Below are 20,035 nucleotides of genomic sequence, written 5' to 3'. Positions count from 1 at the left end.
TCTGAGGGGGTTTAATAGCAGTCCTTGATAGTGGGTGAGCCGGGCGTTACTCATCCATCGGTCCGGCGGCTGCCGGAGGACGCCTTCAATGGCATGCGGGGTTATAACGCGCAACTCTTGCCCCATGATAAGTTTATCAGCGTCTCGGACCATTAGGGCGGTCGCCGCGATTATCCGGAGGCAGGGTGGCCAGCCAGCAGCCACTGAATCTAATTTTTTTGACAAATAGGCAACTGGCCTCTGCCAGGGGCCTAGGTACTGTGTTAACACGGCTTTTGCAACACTCTTACTTTCATCCACGTATAAGTGGAAGGGCTTGGAGACATCAGGGAGCCCCAGCGCGGGGGCTGATAACAAGGCAGTTTTGATTTGCTGAAAGGCCAGCTCAGCCTCTTCCGTCCAATTGAAGGGCTGCCGTTCCTTTGTTGCCTGGTATAGGGGCTTGGCTAACTCAGCAAATCCGGGTATCCATAACCTACAGAACCCTGCCGACCCCAGGAATTCTCTCACTTGCCGTGTTGACTGGGGTCTAGGGATGCGTAGGACTGTTTCCTTTCGGGCTTTGGTTAGCCAGCGTTGCCCCCCTTTTAATAGGTACCCCAGATAAGTTACCTCCGACTTGCAGATCTGAGCCTTTGTTGCTGAGGCTCGGTAGCCTAGCTCCCCCAGAGTCTTCGGGAGGTCCTCAGTCCCTTGCACACAAGTTTCCGGGGACCTGGCCGCTATTAAGAGATCATCAACATATTGCAAAAGAGTTATTTCAGGGTGTTGCCGCCGGTACTCACCCAGATCTTCATGAAGGGCTTCATCGAACAGGGTTGGCGAGTTCTTGAACCCTTGTGGCAGTCTGGTCCATGTTAGCTGACCATTGATGCCCCTCTCAGGATCCGTCCATTGAAATGCAAAGAGTTCTTGACTTTTGGGAGCCAGAGGAAGGCTGAAGAAAGCATCTTTTAGATCAAGAACGGTATACCACTGTTTTTCGGGATGTAAGGCACTCAGAAGGGTGTATGGATTGGGCACAGTGGGATGTATGTCCATGACCCTTTTATTAACTTCTCTTAAATCCTGTACTGGCCTGTAGTCCGTACTGTTGGGTTTACGAACAGGTAACAGTGGAGTATTCCAGGATGAGTGGCAAGCCCGTAGGACTCCCTGGTCTAGGAGTCGGCGGATATGGGGCGTAATTCCTTCTCTTGCCTCCAGGGGCATAGGATATTGCCGAACCCGAACCGGTCCGTCCCTGGCTTAACTTCCACAAATATGGCAGGTCGATGTTTAGCTAGCCCCAAGCCCCCAGTTTCTGCCCACGCTTCAGGGAAACGCTGGAGCCAAGAGTCAATTTCCTGATCGGGGGGCTTTTGCTCTTGATGGAGTCGGTACTCATCTTCTAAGGTGACAGTCAGGATAGATATTGGCCTGTTTTGGGAATCAGTTATCTTGGGCCCTTCTGGCTCAAAGTGGATTTGGGCCCCCATCTTTGTCAGCAAGTCCCTCCCTAGTAGAGGGCAGGGGCTCTCTGGGATGACTAGGAAGGAATGGGAGACTTTTCCCGTTCCTAAGTCTACAGTCCTCTGGGTTGTCCAGGGGTATTTTTTGATGCCTGTGGCCCCGTGCTCCCAGGATGTTTTCTTAGACATTTTTCCAATTGGTTTGGTTAGGACTGAGCGTTCCGCCCCAGTATCGACCAAGAAGCGAACTGGGGACCCCTCCACTTGCAAAGTTACCCTGGGTTCGGGGAGGGGGTCCAAACCCCGTCCTCCTTAGTCAGAGTCCTGGGTAACGAGTACGGAGGTAGGGTTAGCTGGTCTCCGTTTCTTTGGGCAGTCTTTAATCCAGTGGCCACATTCCTTGCAATAAGCACACTGATCTTTTTCTAATCCTTGCCTAGGGCCTTGCTTTTTCTGCTTTCTGTTTTGGCCATTTCCTGCCTGGGGGAAAGCTGCTACTAAGACTTTGGTCATTTCTTTGGTTGCTTTAACTGTTTTTCTTCTGGAGTATCCCTATTATTATAAACTCGCTGGGCCATCTGAAGGAGGTCCTGAATCTGCTTTCCCTCTAAACCTTCTAATTTCTGGAGTTTTCTTTTAATATCTGGTGTTGCCTGGTTTACAAAGGACATTACTACCGCTGCCTGATTTTCCGGTGCTTCCGGGTCCATAGGGGTAAACTGTCTGAAGGCTTCCATTAATCTCTCTAAATACACAGCGGGGCTTTCTGTCTTACCTTGTAACACAGAATATACTTTAGCCAAATTGGTGGGCTTGCGAGCTGCAGCCCGGAGACCCGCCATTAGAGTCTGGCGATAAATGAGCAGTCGTCCCCTACCTTCTGCCGTGTTGTAGTCCCATCTGGGCCGGGTCAAAGGAAAAGCCGCGTTAATGAGGTCAGGATTTGCAGTTGGCTGGCCGTCATCTCCTGGAACCAGCTTTCTGGCCTCAACTTGGATTATTTCCCGCTCCTCCATTGTGAACAGGATTCGGAGGAGCTGTTGACAGTCATCCCAGGTCGGCTGGTGAGTAAACATGACACTGTCTAACAACGAGGTTAGATCTTTGGGATTATCTGAGAACCGAGCATTTTGGGACTTCCAATTGTATAAATCACTGGTGGAAAAAGGCCAATACATGAGACGGGAGAGCCCGGTATCATCGAGCGATCCTATTTCTCTGAGATGCAGGGCTACAGTGGAGTCAGGGAGTTGGGAAGCTTGGTCCCGCTGTACGCGGCCTCGTGTTCGGCCGGCTGGCCCCCCCAGGTTACTTTCGCTCTCGGCTGCTTCCGCTTCTCGGTTTCCCTCTACAGAAGCACCACCCTGGGGGACTGGGTCCTGCGGGATAAGGTGCGGATATGGTGGGGGAAATGTGGGTTCTAACGTTAGGGGGTCCTGGCTGTCCGGCAGCACAGGGGCCGAGGGAGCAGAGGGAGTCCTTTGTCTTCTAGGTCGCGTTACTAGGACCTTGCAAGGCTCAAGGATGAATGGAGTTATCCAGGGCGGTGGGTCTTCCACAAGATTTTGCCACACTAGAATATAAGGAATTTGATCAGGATGTCCTGACTGCCCTGGCAGGAAAATCTTAGTTTTTACCTTAGTAATAATAGAGAGACAGAAAGTTCCTTCGGAGGGCCACCCTACGCCAAAAGAGGGCCATTCCGAACGGCAGAAAGTAACTAGCTTTCCTTTCTTTAGCTCTACGCTTAAGTTATGCCCCCGAGCCTTCACATCCTTAAAATTGGTAACAAGGAGTGAGAGCGGCGTGCTCTGGTTGTTGCCCATCTTTGGACTGCTCCTACAAAGAGAAGGGGGGACGAAAATGAGTGTGAAGCAGAGGGGAGTATCCGACAGGTCCGGTCCTGGAAGAGGAAGAAAAGGTTTTATGTTTCGTTTTGGGCTTACACTTAACACTTAACAATAACGGACAGACAGTAATAACGATGAGCATTCGCGAGCGCGTGTCGGACTTCCGACCTGAGTCAGACGGGGCAACCAAGGATGGAGGCCCCCAGATGGGCACTGGGGAACATCTCCCACCAGTCCCGAGTGGCTGTCTTCTAGCGCGTCCGCCAAGACCGTGCCACTTACAGAACAGACCAATACAGATTACAGATTACGGATTTCGCGAAATTTCAGGGAGACAGACAGAGACAAAGACAGAGACAGTGACAAAGCCGGCTTACCTACAGATTAAGATCCGTTGACTTGGGGGTCTGGTGGGCTTGGGGGAAATCCCGGACGAGCCCCCATTTGTTATGCCCAGACCGTTTATTCCCCGAAGAAGACCACCAGAGTCCAGAGTCAAAGCTAAGCAGCAAGGATCTTTACTACAGGTTCGAACCTGGAGCTCTCACTTGCTCGTGAAACGAGACGGGCAGGAGAGCTCCCCCACTGAGCTCCGAACAATGTTATATAGTCTAAGGAAAGTAGGCATAGAATCATTATACAAATTAGAGGTATGATTGGCTGGAGTTTGAACAAAGCGATTTGGCAAACTATGATTGGTTCCCGCCATTTCTGATATTTCAGTACAACCCTTGAGGCGGAAGAGCAGTTTTACACAAAGGCAGTTAATTATATTGCATCAGGTTGCACGACCAGTTTATGGCTATCTTGCTTAAACACACCTTGTGACCTGGCTATCTTACTTAAACATTCCTTGTGACCTGGCCTCAGAAAGAAAAACATGTACTTACAGAACTTACGAAACCTCTGGTACGTGCAGAGATTAGAAAGCAGAACAAAGAGTTTGGCAACATTGGGGGGGGAAGGGAGGGTATGCATTTTTGTATCTTTGTGTCCTTTCAATTCGAGGATAGATAAAAAAGTAAAATAAAAAGACGAGTATCACAAATTTTCCAGACGGTCCTAAGGAGAAAGAAACACACACGTAACACAGAAGGTCACTATGTAGTCTAAAAGGGTTAGTTTATATTATAGCTTTCCGCCTGCTCATGATGAAACTGTTCTCTTTATCCACAGAGAAGCAATCCTGTCTTTCATTACAATAAAAAAAAAGAGGTCTCCAGGTCCTGTTCGGGCACCTGAAAATTTCCCAGCCATTATTTCTTCAAATACTTTTCTGGTGTCCCTGCCCTTCTCCAATTGGAGTTACATGTATATTAGACCATGTGATATTGTTCCACAGCTCACTGATACCCTGTTCATTTATTTCATCTTTTTTCTCTGTGCTTTGAGTACTTCCTATTGTTATGCCTTCAAATGTACTAATTTTTTATTCAGCTGAGTCTAGTCTGCTGTTAATCTCATCCAATGTACTTCTCATTTCAAACATTGTATTTTTCATCTCTAGAAATTTGACTTGGGTGTTTTTCGTATATCTTCCATTTCCCTCCTTGTTATGCTCGTGTTTTCCTCTACTTCTTGAACATGTAAAGCATTTTTATCACAGCTTTTTAATATCCTTGTCTCCTAATTTTATGATATGTGTCATTTCTGAATTCTGTTTCTATTAATTAAATGTTATCTGTTGTGGGTTATATTATCCCATTTCTTTGCACGTCCAGTAATTTTTCACTGGATGCCAGACATTACTTATCTTTCTTCAAGAATCACAGTCCTATTATGCCTATTGTCCAATGTCTGAAAACCATTGTTTCATATATCATGTTGGGTTTTTTAGTTAAGTTGAAAGGGTAAATTATATTCTTGATATTTCATCATGGCAGTAAATGGAAGGCCTTGGAATCTCTAATAAATTAATATATCTAGGCATTAAAAATCAATGATTGCTAGGCCAGGAACAGTGGCTCATGCCTGTAATCCTAGCACTTTGGGAAGCCAAGGTGGGTGGATCACTTGAGGTCAGGAGTTCAAGACCAGCCTGGCCAACATGGTGAAACCCCATCTCTACTAAAAATACAAAAATCAGACAGGCATGGTGGTGTGTTCCTATAATCACGCTATGTGGGAGGCTGAGGCAGGACAATCACTTAAACCTAGGAGGCGGAGGTTGCAGGTGAGCCAAGATTGTGCCACTGCCCTCCAGCCTGAGCGAAAGAGACCCTATTTCAAATAATAATAATAATAATCAATGATTGCTATTATAAAATCACAAAAAGAAGAGATAACCAGACACTTTGTGCCTCCTGATAAACACAACCCAACATCACCTATGAAGTAGTCTTTCAAAATAAAATATCAAACCTGAATCTGATCAAGCCTCTAGATCCAATAATCAATTTATAGGAAATTCAGAAGACAGAAGAGAAGAACATCTTAAACTACACCACAGGGATACAATCAACAAAATCAAAACTGCAGGAAACTCTACAGGACAAACAACTGGTTTTTTCAACAATCACAAGAATATAAAAATGTTGGAGGGAAAGCTATAGACTGAAAGAGACTAAAAGATATATCTATTGTAATGTGTGAACCTTATTTGGATCCTGGTTCAAGCAAGCAAACTGCAAGAAAAAACTGTGACATTTAGGAGACAACTGGAAATCTGAACGCAGACTAGATCATTGATGGTATTTAGGAGTTATTACTAATTTTTAGGTATGATTATGTTATTATATTTTTCACAAAAACCATCTCTTAGAGAAATATTTTGATTATATTATAGACAAAATATTTTGCTATTTGCTTCAAAATAATATGGTAGGGGGCAAGACAGTAGGGGTACAGAGGAAATAAGATTGATCATGAATACGTAATTATAGGAACTAGGTTATATACAGACATATAGATACACATATATTTGAAATTTTCTATTATAAATAAGGTTTAAAAATTTAAAGAGTCATAAAATTGAGATATGGGTTCTAAAGCTGGCTTTGACATCATTTTTCTCTGTACCTATGGACTAATCACTTCTCTCTAGGCCTCAGTTTCCTCTATAAATAATGAAACATAAAACACATTCTAATATTAATTACACTTTCCACCATATCCACTCATTAGTTATGTGACATGGGAAAGTTACTTAATCTTTTTAAGCTTCAGTTTCCTTATTTGTAAAAGGTGATGAAAATAGTAGCTAATTTGTAGGACTGCTGGTGGGTTAAACTGGATGCTCTATGTTAGCGCTTTCATCACAGTGCCTGGCACAAAGCACTTAATAAATAATATCTATCGTTATTATCTCTTGCTGCACTAAGAAATACCAATAAAGAATTCTATACTTTATTTTAAAAAATGAGAGGCCTCTATAGTTTAGCCCTTCCTTCCTCCATATCTCCCTTCTTTGGGACAAAGGTAAGAAAATCAGAAACTTCCCCTCTAAAAGTCTGTGGAACAACATGCCCAATAGTACGAGACAGGTTAGGGTTTGGCTCTCCTTCCAAGTGAGAGTCATTGCTGCGGGTCTGGAAAAAACAGAGGTGCTACTTTAGTCATTTTCAGAATATAGTATGCAGCTGTTCTCCTGGAATGCCACACATCCTGAAGTTGCTCCAAGGGCTAAAAACAGAGTTCAGGCGATCAGCCCAATGCAGCCAAGCTCATTCTTTTCAAGGTGGCCCCATTTCAAATAAAATGGGCACTTTGTATGTAACTCCTTTTCTAACCAAGAGTTGGTCTTCCTCACCAGACTGTGAGCCCTTTGAGGGCAAAGCTAGTCGACCTTTATAGCTTACGCTCCCTAGCAAAGCACCTGGGACAGAGCAGGTACCCAATAAATGCTAGTTAAATGAAGGAATTAATGGTCTATTCTTTTGTTTTATTTGGGTTGGAGTAGGAGTGGAAAAAGAACAATGATAGGCAATACAATGAACCAATTGTTGGAAGGATCTTTCTAACAATTTTTCAGGGAGTACAACTTGTTCACAACTTTCCCAAATACACCCTGAATATTTTTTCCTTCTGAGCCTGTACTCATACTCATTCCCTCCACCCATTAATATCTTTCTCTTACTCTCCTTCTCTCACTTCACTCTTGCTGTCACTCTTTCACTCTTAATATCTACATCCTTCAAGACTTGGTTCCTCTTCCATGAAACTTTTCTCAACCACTATTGCTGAAAGGACTCTCTTCATCTTGATTTCCTATAACACTTTATCTTTAGCTTTAGGCACTCATAATGTTCTGTCATATGCAGTGGTCAATTGTATGTTTCATAATTTTTGCGGATTGAAGGCAAGGTCATCTTTTAATTTCTGAAGCACCCAGCATAGCACTTTGTGTAAATCAGACATGTGCATTTATTGGTTAAACTTGGAAGAGTAAGAAATATAATCATTCAACCCAATTTAAAGTATAAAACAAGTGAGGCTTAAAAAGTATGTTTCATCCGGCCGGGCGCGGTGGCTCACGCCTGTAATCCCAGCACTCTGGGAGGCCGAGGTGGGCGGATCACGAGGTCAGGAGATCGAGACCATCCTGTCTAACACGGTGAAACCCCGTCTCTACTAAAAATACAAAAAATTAGCCGTGCGTGGTGGCGGGCGCCTGTAGTCCCAGCTACTCGGGAGGCTGAGGCAGGAGAATGGCGTGAACCCGGGAGGCGGAGCTTGCAGCGAGCCGAGATCGCGCCATGGCACTCCAGCCTGGGAGACAAAGTGGTCTAGACTCCTTCTCAAAAAAAAAAAAAAGTATGTTTCATCCCTAAGATCTTTTTTTCTAAAAAAGTTAACACAGGAGCCAGGCATGGTGGCACATGCCTGTAGTCCCAGTACTCAGGACATGGAGGCAGGAGGACTGCTTAAGTCCAGGAGTTCAAGGCTGTAGTATGCTGTGATTATACCCATGAATAGCCACTGCTACTGCACTCCAGCCTGGGCAGCATAATGAGACCCTGTCTCGAAAAAAAAAAAAAAAGTTAACGCATTGTTTTGGAAGTTTTTCTACCCTATTATTATGTTTTATTAGGCAATATCCTCTTCTGGAAACCTAAGGGAAAACTGTTGTTAGGTATATATATTCTCTAACCAAGTGAATTTAAAAGAAAAATCAAAACATTAAAAATAATAATTTATATTTTCTTCAAATTTGGAGACAAGACAGGCTGGGCATCAAAAAACTAAGACTGAGAATCACTAGATAATTGTGGAACCTTAGCTAAGCCCTTGGCTTTTCCCAACACTAACCTCCCCAAACTACCTCTCAGCATAGTTGTAGGTACAAATGAGAGGAAAGCATTGAAAAACTATAAAATATTATGTAATTTTAGGGTATAATACTTCTCAAAGGAAAGGGCCAGGATAGAAGTAAATCTTATTTCTTGAAATTAAGGATGAACTGAGGCTTCCTTGTTACTGAGATAATTGCTTTTTTTCTCTTCTAGATGATATATTCTACAACTGCCATCATATAATGACCACTTTGTTGCCTCTCCTCTTTTTTTCATTCCCTAGAGATTAAAAATTAAAATATATAAACCAAGATACCCCTACTACCCCTACCCCTAGCAAGCAAGTTCACTGAGCCTTATCAGTGTTATTTCTTCATGTTACCATATTTTATTGCTGAAGCACATTGAGATAATCTAGTCCAACTTTTCCATTTTATAACTAAGCAGTCCAAATCATAGAGAGAGCATATTATTTGTACGAGGTCATCCAGCTAGTGTCAGACCCCATAACATAATCTTGTTCTCTTAACTACCAGTTCTCAACATTATACCCAACAAGTATTTGAGCACACATTATCTATTGGCCATAAATATTTGTTGAACTAAAATGAATTTGTTTCTTCTTTGTTTCACAAAATAGCTGGACACCCTGTAGTAACTGCAAGGAAGAAGTAAAAGTGCTGTTCTGAAATCTATGGCTTAAAGCCAATATGATACAGACTCTGGAGCAGACTGCCTAAGTTCTGATCTGGATTCCACTACTGCCTATCTGTAAGACCTTGGGAAAATTGTTTTACATTTCTTAGCCTCAGCTTCCTCATTTGTGAAATGAAGATAATCACAATAACTACCTAAAACAACCCTCAAAGGGTTGTTTAGTCATCGAATACCATTTATTGAACACTTGCTCTGTGGCAGGACTCTTTTAGATGCTCGGGATACCACAAGGGACACAGAAAAAATACTATTTATCCTTAGGGGCTGACATGCTTCTGGGATTAAAGGAGATAATCTATGTAAAACACCTAGTAGAGAGTCTGGTACCAAATAAATGTTTAATAAATGTTAGTTATGGTGGCTGTTGTTATATTTATTTTAAAATGTACCATATGTTGGGCTAGGGCGCAGTGGTTCATGCCTGTAATCCCAGCACTTTGGGAGGCCAGGGCAAGAGGATGGGTTAAGCCAGGAGTTCAAGACCAGCATAGGTAACATAGTGAGACCCTGTCTCTACAAAAAAATATATACAAATTAACTGGGCATGGTGGTGTGTACCTCTAGTCCTAGCTACTCAGGAGGCAGAGGTGGGAGGATTGCTTGAGCATGGGAGGTTGAGGCTTCAATGAGCCATGATCGCACCATTGCACTTTAGCCTGGGTGAGAGAATGAGACCCTGTCTCAAAAAATAAATCAATTAAATAAAATAAAATAGAATGTACTATATATCTCCATTAAAAAAGCAAATCAACAAATCTTACAAAGAGCTCCAAGCAAGATTTTAAGCATAAAACAGCTCACATAGCTGTGTTTCACAAGGACAAATAGTATCACCATAGCAACATTTTTCTGAGTTCTTTAATAGCAGTTGCTTGATACTGCAGAAGATTCAGGAATGGTCTGTGAAAATACTGTATAAAGAGTGTCATATAAGAATAAAGATAATCCTCTCCAGTTTGTCTCCAAAAAAGATAATTGTTTTATAGGAATCACTTTAATAAAAGTTAATATATAAAATCTTAAATTAAGAAACACAAATCAGGGAATGATTACTTGTATTATGTGGGAAACACAAATATTTCTTTTTGAAAGCCAGCCTCCCTGATATATTCAAAATATTCCCAAGTATATCCAAAATATGATGCAATGTTCAAAATTCTATGATTAATAAGCTCATGAAAAGATGCTGAACATCATTAGTCGTTAATGAAATGCAAATAAAACCACAATGCAGTACCACTTCACACTCACTAGATGGACATAATTTTCAAAATGGAAAATAAGGGTTGGCAAGGATGTGGAAAAACTGGAACCCTCATACATTGCTGACAGGAATGTAAAATAGTTCAACCTCTGTGGAAACAGTGTGGCAGTTCCTCAAAAAATTAAACAGAATTACCCTATGATGCTGCAATTCCATTCCTAGGTTATACACCCCAAATCAGTAAATAGGCCCTCAAACAAGTACATGTACATGCATGTTCATGCCAGCACTATTTATAATAACCAAAAGGTAGGAACAGCCCAGATGTCCATCAGTGGAAGAATGGATAAACAAATTGTGGTATAGACATACAATGGAATTTTATTCACCCCCAAAAAAATGAAGCACTGATCTATAACATGGATAGACCTCCAAACCATTATTATAAGTGAAAGCAGCCAGGCACAAAATGTCACATATTGTATGATAACATTTATATAAAATATCTAGAATAGGAAATTCCAAAGAAACGGAATACAGATTGGTGGTTGCTAGGGGATATAGGGAAGAGGCATGGGGAGAAATTTCTTAATGGATAAGAGGTTTTATTCGGAAGTAATGGGAATGTTTCGGAACTAGATGGAAGTGTGCTTGCAATATATTATGCATGTACTAAATGCCACTGAATCATTCACTTTAAAATGGTTAATTTTATGTTACATGAAATTCACCCTCGATAAAATATTTTTTAAGAAGATGCTACTCACATGATCAATAAACATATGAAAATGTGAGAAAAAATTATAACTGATTGTCTAGCCATTTCAGAAACCCAAGTAAATAGTGCTTCTACCTATTCACAGTGAATGAAGTGTTAAATAAAATTTATAGGAGGTCACTGTTTTGGACTAAGCTCCTGTACTAGGCCCCAAAAGACCAAACTAAAATGAAGTCACTCATGCTAAGTATCACAAAGTCAAACTGAAACATTAAGGAAGCAGGTAAAACCCCAAAAGATCAATTTTTCTTGAAAACAGGAGAATCCCAGTAACCAATCAAAAGAGGCGCAGTTAACCAGAGTTGGCATGATAGGGAAGTCCCCTCTGATTAACCCTTATAAGAAAAGTAACTTGAAGTAACTTGATGTTAACCAATATGCTTTTTCAATTTTTGTTTCCTTGTTTCCACCTTCATAAACCAATTGTTCTGACATGCCCTGCAAAGCATCTATTCTATTTTATAGAATGAGATGTTGCTCCAATTTATGAATTGCTAATAAAAGCCGATTGGACATTTACACTACATTTGTTGACTTGTTTATTTAACAAAAAGAACAGGGAACGCTTACTAAAATCTTAGTTTCTTCCTGTTAAAAGATAATGTTTAAGTCAAAATTATGACTGCCATACAAATATAAAATAAACACATTAAAGGTTTCATTTAACTCATTAAAGACAGATCCAGTAAAACGTTAAAAACTGGCACAAGAGGCAGCCAGAAATGCTGAAATGAGTGTGTTAGTAAATGCAAACCCAGCTTCATGTGTTTGAGGAGTGGTAGCAATTGCACCTTCACAAGACAAAGTTCATTTGCATTTCTACAGACAAGAGTAATTTGTATTACCCTCAGTTTTCTATAATTTTAAAGGATTTAAAATAGTTCAAAGGCAACGAAAGGTGCAGAGCACTATAGAATCAGATAACCTAGAAGTGTTTACTAGTCAACGCCTAGCATTCTGAAGGACATTTGATAATTTTTTTTTTTTTCAAATTTCACAATCTCTCCTGATATTCCTCTGGCAATAACACACTACCATGGCAAATGGCCTCTCTTCTCTGGACTTCAGGTCCTCATTTGTTTAAAAAAAAAAAAAAAAAAAAAAAAAAAAAAAAACCTGAGGAGTTGGATGACCTGAAGCTCACCTTGAGCTTTGACAGCCTGCTAAGAACCTGCTTCCAGGGGCCAGATGCTGAGTCACAGATTCCTACAGGTTACAAGCCCTCTAAGTCAAAAGCACTCATGATCACATCACATAAATTACTTCTCTAATGACAGAACATGCCATCCTTTGATGAAGGAGGCCATGTTTCTAATGAATCATCCTCAAACAATTTGCCTTTTTTTGCACTACTACTGGAAATGGTATAATACTGAGTTCTCCCAGCTTCTGTCATATACAACAAGCATTATTTAGTTTTTAAACAATTGGCTGAAACTAGAAAGAAGTCGTCTGGGGCTACAAAACAAAACAAAATAAAGTAGGTAGTCTATATGAGAGGCTCAAAAAATACTGAGTTGAATGGCTTTTGAAATGTTTACACCATGTTCTATACACTTAAATTACTATTAATGTAGTAGGATTTTTTCTTTTTCTTCCTTTTGTTTGATTTGTTACTCTCCAGCTGCTCCGTACTGGGCAGTACAATAGACCCTCAATCAAAGCCTGCTATTTAATTCTATAATTCATAATAGAGAGTGGAAGTATATTCTTGTCAAAAAATTTTTTCAGCTTATGCATGGTAAGAGGAAGTTTCTCTACACAGGCTGAGCATTCCTAATCCAAAAATTCAAAATCCTCAATATTCCAAAATCCAAAAGTTTTTCAGCACTGACATGACGCTCAAAGGAGCATTTAATTGGCAAATATTCCAAAATCTGAAGGAAAAAAAAAGATCTCAAACCTGAAACAAGCATTTTGGATAAGAGATATTCTTCAGCTTCTATGCTGGACCTAAATTGTTTTTATTGTATTTTAAATACAGCACAATCAAAAGCACATCCACCAACAGTGTATAAAAGTCTTACGTGTCTAAGAAAAAAAAAAAAGTCATTTCACAATTTAAAATACTTCTCCATAAAGATCTACAACATTGGATAGATTCTCCACTAAAGCCAATGCTAAGATTAATATTAGATTTCCGAAATCAGTAAAATTGTAATTGTGACTCAAACAACTGTGAGCTATCTGGACTGAAGGGAAGGGCAGCTTGAATTTCCTTTAAACGCCAATACCAACATTCTTTACATTCCAGCTAAAAATGCTTTGCTTACCATGAGACTTTGGCTCTACCCTGCCTTTTATCTCCTCATTCCCATTTAGATTTGATGTACAATTATTAGTGGTTAATTCAGGGTCACATATTTTCTGTCCTGTTGGGAAGATGAGCACTTCCCAAGTATGATAAATTGAAAGCTGGAACTGCATCAACTACAGTAGAATAGGAAGACTCTTCCCCATCCTTTCCGATGTATACGCTAGCCTCCTTGCACACAGCTGTCATTCCAATTTATGCTCCTTCTTGCCAGAGAGCAGGGACCCTCTTCAAACCCAGCTTTGAGAGGCTCTTTCTCTGGGGCAACAGGAGCAGAAAACCAAACAAGACAACGTGGAGGCTGTGAGTATCTTTGAAACGAAGGCTGCTGGTTAGCTGGGTTTTCTCACATCATATTGATCCTAGAGATGAGAAAAATCAAATATTCTTAATTCCTTGGGGACAGGACAGAGAATACAATCCTGATGATTTTAACTTATAGGAAACCAGTATAGTGGCTTCCTATTTCCAGTATCAGGACCAAACACATTCACTCACTCACACACAGATTCATCAATAAAAACTAATATCTATTATTTAAGAACTAAGCAAAATGCAGTAGAGGATTCAAAGATAGACTGGAGCTCAGTATTTCCAGGCTCCGAACATCTGGAGCTGTTAAAGTTCCTGCACTGGGCCAGGCACGATGGCTCACGCCTGTAATCCCAGCGCTTCGGGCGCATCACCTGAGGTCAGGAGTTCAAGACCAGCACGGCCAACATAGCGAAATCCCATCTCTACTAAAAAATACAAAATTAGCTGGGCACGCGGTGTGCGCCTGTAATCTCAGCTACTCCGGAGGCTGAGGCAGGAGAATCACTTGAACCCGGGAGGCGGAGGTTGCAGTGAGCCAAGATCACGCCATTGCACTCCTGCCTGGGCGACAAGAGCAAAACTCCGTCTCAAAAAAAAAAAAGAAAAGAAAAGTTCCTGGACTGCCCAACACTCCTCTTTTTGGTCAGTGTACTTCTGAGAAACCAGTGCCAAGCTGGGTGAGTGGGAGATTAGAAAAAGCAGAAATTTCCATATTTGTCCTTTCGTTCTCTTCATTGCTATTGGGGCCCTTGACTCTGCCCTGGGGAGGCCAGGCAGAATCTGCTGCTGACTTTAAGCCTGAAAATGATAAACAGCAGAGAAAGACAAAGAGAAAACATACTGATGTAGCCAGAGGAAAGGAAGAGTGTTGTGTGGAAAAAAAGAGAATGGTAACAAAAGGAGAACAGTTAACAGCTGATCTCTACCAGGGATTATGGAAAGATTCTGACTCACCTTTTAGAGCTCAGCTCTGAAGACTTAGTCAGTACCTACCTATGAAGGATTCCTAGAAGAGGAGACTGAATTTAAATGTCTGTTGTGTGCATTATGCTGAACACAAGGAAAGGGGTGGAGACAGAATAAACATTATTGAATACCTACTGATCTCTCCTTCCATCTCACAGATTCAGTCAAAAAACAGGAAACCCAAGGAATTTGTTTTTGTGTGCTCAGTCTGTGGTTGATTTTTTTCTTCCATATTTCCAAATTTTCTATAATGAGAATGCATATTTTGTACAAATATTTAAATAAACAAACTTTACTTAAACAGACAGAACAAACTTCCCAAACTTTCCCCAGAGAAATGGATCCGACCATTCACTGCTGACTATGTGGACTATGAAATCCCAGAGCTCCCAGGGATCTTAACACCAACTGCTGCCAGTCTCAATCTGCTGGCTTTTCTGAGTCCAGCAGTTAATAAGAGGTTAAGAACATCTGCCTTCCTTACAGGCTTGCCGTGATCACAAGATAAATGTGTGAAAGCATTTTGTGAGCATCAAGGACTTAATCAGTGTGAGACAGTATTATTCCAGTTAAATGCAACTTGCTATAAAACTAAAAGAAAGTAGGTTCAGGGCCGGGCGCGGTGGCTCAAGCCTGTAATCCCAGCACTTTGGGAGGCCGAGACGGGCGGATCACAAGGTCAGGAGATCGAGACCATCCTGGCTAACACGGCGAAACCCCGTCTCTACTAAAAACACAAAAAATTAGCCGGGCGAGGTGGTGGCGCCTGTGGTCCCAGCTACTCGGGAGGCTGAGGCAGGAGAATGGCGGGAACCCAGGAGGCGGAGCTTGCAGTGAGCTGAGATCTGGCCACTGCACTCCAGCCTGGGCGACAGAGCGAGACTCCGTCTCAAAAAAAAAAAAAAAAAAAAAGAAAGTAGGTTTAGATATAAAGAAGGTAGGGATTTGCATGAATTTCCTCCCATTTTAGTTCACATGAGATCCATAGGTTAATTCTAACTGTCTAAGGCTTTCTGCTCAGGACATTTGAAGTAATAACAGAAAAGGAATTCAGTGATAAGAATCCTTAACTCCACGTCAGGGAACTTGGATCACTGTGCAATCTTCAGGTCCTAGAGAACTGATTTCCTGAGATGTCTTCCCACATTTCCAACTCTGTTAAAACCTGATCCCTTGGGGGAAACACTGAAACCCAACTGACAGAAGAGAACTAGCAAAAATATATTTGAAGCTAAAAGAGATCAAATGATTTCCCCTGAGATTGACCCTGAGTTTGGTTTTGAGTTCTCACCTTGCTGTACTTAGCTATCTCCTAGAGGAGCTGGATGGACTAATTAACTTAAACCTGGCAACAAGCAGCAACAGGTATATCAGGACAAGGGTTAAGGACTTTTACTGACAATAGTTCATGGCCAAATCTATTTCTCATTCTGGCTCCTATTTATGCAGTGCATTAGGAGAACAGATGATGTCAACACCACCAGGCAGACAAGTTATCTCAATGCTCAATTCCTGGCAGGAGAATTTGTGCCCTGATTTATTTTTAGTGCTTTTCTACCTTAGTAATCCAGTCAGCTGAAGAAAAGCCAGCACTCTATTCTTGGAGCACACACATTTATTTATTCCTTAGCAATTAGCAATACATTTAGTCACCTAGGTAAGAATCTACTAGGAGTTTGGGGTCTCATCATTTGCACACTTACAAAGACCACACAGGATTATTACCCCAACCCAAGTGCAAGTGTGGGCCTCACTATTTCATTAGTAGAAACCTTTTATTCAGGGAGAAAAACAAAGAAAGAGAAGTCGCTAACAAAATCAAGTATGTATAGCCTATCATTTTATCAGCAGGGTGGAGGTTGGGGTGAAAAGTAAGAACTCTACTTCGTCTTTTATAAAATGTTAGACCTTAAGTTAGGGCACACATTTAGCTTATCATAAGCCTCAAACTGGACTGTTGCTATTTTGTGTTTATAACAACGAACAGTTCCTTTTTACCAAGATGCAGAAAGTGAAATACCAAAAGATTAATCAGCCGTTTCCACATCTTTACATTTGGATTTAACCCCAAATATTTAATTTTACTTCAATCTCATACAGCTTGTGAGGACAGATTTATTCAACATCAGCTGTCCTCATATTTCAAAGCTTCACCACAAAGATAAAATTAGAATCAAGTGAGGATCATATTCCTCAGCAAGAATTCTGCTCTATGTCCCACTGATGCCCCCAGCCACAACTGACAAATCAAATACCAGCATAACTGTTGTTTTTCTTAGACACTTCCTAAGTAGCCATAGTATGATAGAAACTGTATAGATAACAAAAAGAGGCATGAGCACTAAACTCATAGAATTATACCCATGGGTATAAATTTATTTCCAAGGTTATTTATCAGCAAAGTGGGAGGAAAGTACGCACTGTTTGGATGGAGCTGGGAGTGACTGGGAAGTCAACTATCACAAACCCCCTTTTTATTGTTGGGGCTTTCCACTTCAGGAATCTTCCAAACTTGCATGAGGCTCAAATTAGACTAAAGACTGGGTAAAGTACAAATGTTCATTAAATCACCAAATGTCATCATCTTGGTATTAGACATTGGTATGACAATGTATTATATTTTAAAAAACGAAAAAGAATCTCAAGATTTTAAACTATTATTTCTTGAACATTCACCTTTAATGGAGTCTAATTATAAAAATGTAGCTGTAAAAACACATCGTTAATGTTCTGTGTTCAATTTGGAGGCATTTTACCAGAGGGGAAAATATTCAGTTCTCAACAGGCATTTTACAAGAAGGGAAAGCAGAAGTAACCAATACACATACAAAAGATGCACAGCCTCACTTATGAGTAAAAATAAAGCAAGTTTAAAAAACAATGGGATACATTTTAGAAGCACTGAGGAAGTTATTCTCAAATAACCACTGAGAATGTACCATTTAACAAAAGGGCAATTTAGCTGTAACTATTAAAATATAAAATGAATATCCTTTTATCCCCTGTAATTCCACTATAGTATGATCCCATTTGTGAAAAAAAAAGTATATACAGAGCTGAATATGCAGATAAATTTTCTGTATAGGTATACAAGAAACTGTTAATAGTAGAAATTGGGGATTTGGAAGGGTCAGTTTTACCTTTCACTTTGTACCTTCACTGTTCTGAATTTTTAGAATTTTTGTCCTTAAGCATTTACTACTTTTATTTTTTAAATATTTTTGCAATAATAGCTTTATTTCAATTTTCAGGAAGATTCATTTGTGTGGATCACCCAAGTCCCTAAAAATGCCTTATGCATCAAAAGAATTAAATTATACTCAGAGTTGTTTTAGCACTGACTGTATTTTGCTATATCCTAAGTTTCTGACATGAGTAATTCCTGTATATTCTGTAAAATGAGCCAGAACTCCACTCACTCACTAGGACAGAAAACAAAGAAGGAACTTTTATTTTGAAAGTGAATTTGACCTCCCAGGATGTATTTCTTCATACCTTGGTATCATGTCAATGATTAGAAAAGATTTAATGTCAGGCAATTATAAGTACAATACTCTGAGCACACCAAACTCCTCTAAGACATTCACGCCAAATTCCCACAAGACATTCTTCCAAGACCTCTGGCCCCAGATTCAAGAAGGCAAGAATGTAACACTGAGTAAAATGGCAGGCAAGCATATTTTGATATGTGAAAGCCCTATGTAAACTACTGAATGGAACAAAAACTTAGATAGTAGAATGTTAGTATATTTTGTTGGGGCTACTGCCTTACCTGATCTCACCAAGCATCAGACTGGATGGGATAACTATTTGAACTATCTGCATTGTGAAATTATACTAAACAGAAAAGCCCTCCATAGTAGTATAGGCTGATGCAGCGACTTTAATTTCATTCTCCCACTTTTGGCAGACCCTGTAGACAGGACGGACACTCCGATATTACTTTTGAGTGTGTGTTCATGTAGATTTAAAAAAATAGACTTCAGGCCGGGCACGGTGGCTCAAGCCTGTAATCCCAGCACTTTGGGAGGCCGAGACGGGCGGATCACGAGGTCAGGAGATGGAGACCATCCTGGCTAACACGGTGAAACCCCGTCTCTACTAAAAAAATACAAAAAACTAGCCAGGCGAGGTGGCGGTGTAGTCCCAGCTACTCTGGAGGCTGAGGCAGGAGAATGGCGTAAACCCGGGAGACAGAGCTTGCAGTGAGCTGAGATCCGGCCAGGGTGACAGAGCGAGACTCTGTCTCAAAAAAAAAAAAAAAAATTGACTTCAGGTGCTTAATTAATCATATTTTGTATTATTAACATACATGGTACTCTTCTACTTTATTTACTGGTTCATTTCCTTATTTATTTTTATAATATAACAAATCCAGTGAATCAATTACTCAAACCCAAAAACTAGAACAATAATAACTCACATCATCTATTTACTCTTCCCTTATCTCTTCCCTTTACTTTCCCCCAATTGTAACCACTATCCTATATTTTGTGTTTATCATGTCCTTGCTTTTTAAATAGTCTTATCAAGGATATATTGTTGCATCTTAAGCTGAAATAGGAGAATTAAGCAGAATGAATTCCTTCATTCACCATTAACATTACAAGGATCCTTCATTAAATACTCTAGGAAATACACAGATGCCTGAAATAGCAGAGGACTGTATTTGGCACTCAATACATTTTTGATAAATTGGATCTAGCAGAGAAATTTACCATATTTTATGACTGCATCCTTAAATAAGCAAGGGATTTGCAGGGATCTCTTGGAATTTGGGCAGACTAAAGATATTTGTGATCCAAAGAACTCCTTATCCTCACCCAGGGACAGTCTATAAAGCAGGTAGCTTCTCTATTGCCAGTCCCCCCTCCTCTCTCCTTCCTGCAATTTTTTCTCATTTGGCATTAAGGGCCAGGAATTAAGGGCCAGGAATTAGTATTAGGTACTAAATACCTAATATAAAGCTTCCACCACATCTGTCCTATACATGATGACAGATAAATCTCCCTTAAGTACAGGTTCTATCATGTCACTTTCTACCCAGTATAGGAAACTACAACGATTCTTTTACATAGAATATCACCTAAATCCTTACCTTGGCATTCAAGGCTCTTTGAGATCTGATCTTCCCTGTCAAACTGACTTGCTATTCCCTATGCATGCCTTACATTTTAACCAATGCTAAGACTTTATTCAGCTATTTGCC

General features: G+C 40.5%; 1 long non-coding RNA gene across 2 annotated transcripts in view; it reads right to left on the bottom strand.

Annotated features, from left to right (window-relative positions):
- Positions 1-10,145: 10,145 nt before the first annotated feature.
- The window catches only part of LOC126957562 (uncharacterized), a 60,275-nt gene continuing 50,385 nt past the window's right edge, over positions 10,146-20,035 (bottom strand). Inside the window, exon 4 of one of the 2 annotated variants that reach the window (XR_007726821.1) lies at positions 10,146-15,071. This is a non-coding gene — a long non-coding RNA (uncharacterized LOC126957562). Of the gene's footprint in view, positions 15,072-15,859; positions 19,069-20,035 lie in introns of those variants that run through there. The other variant, XR_007726822.1, reaches the window with a different exon arrangement.

Source organism: Macaca thibetana, chromosome 6 (assembly GCF_024542745.1).
Source record: "Macaca thibetana thibetana isolate TM-01 chromosome 6, ASM2454274v1, whole genome shotgun sequence".
Lineage (NCBI taxonomy): Eukaryota > Metazoa > Chordata > Mammalia > Primates > Cercopithecidae > Macaca > Macaca thibetana.
This window is presented reverse-complemented; position numbering and strand designations above follow the sequence as displayed.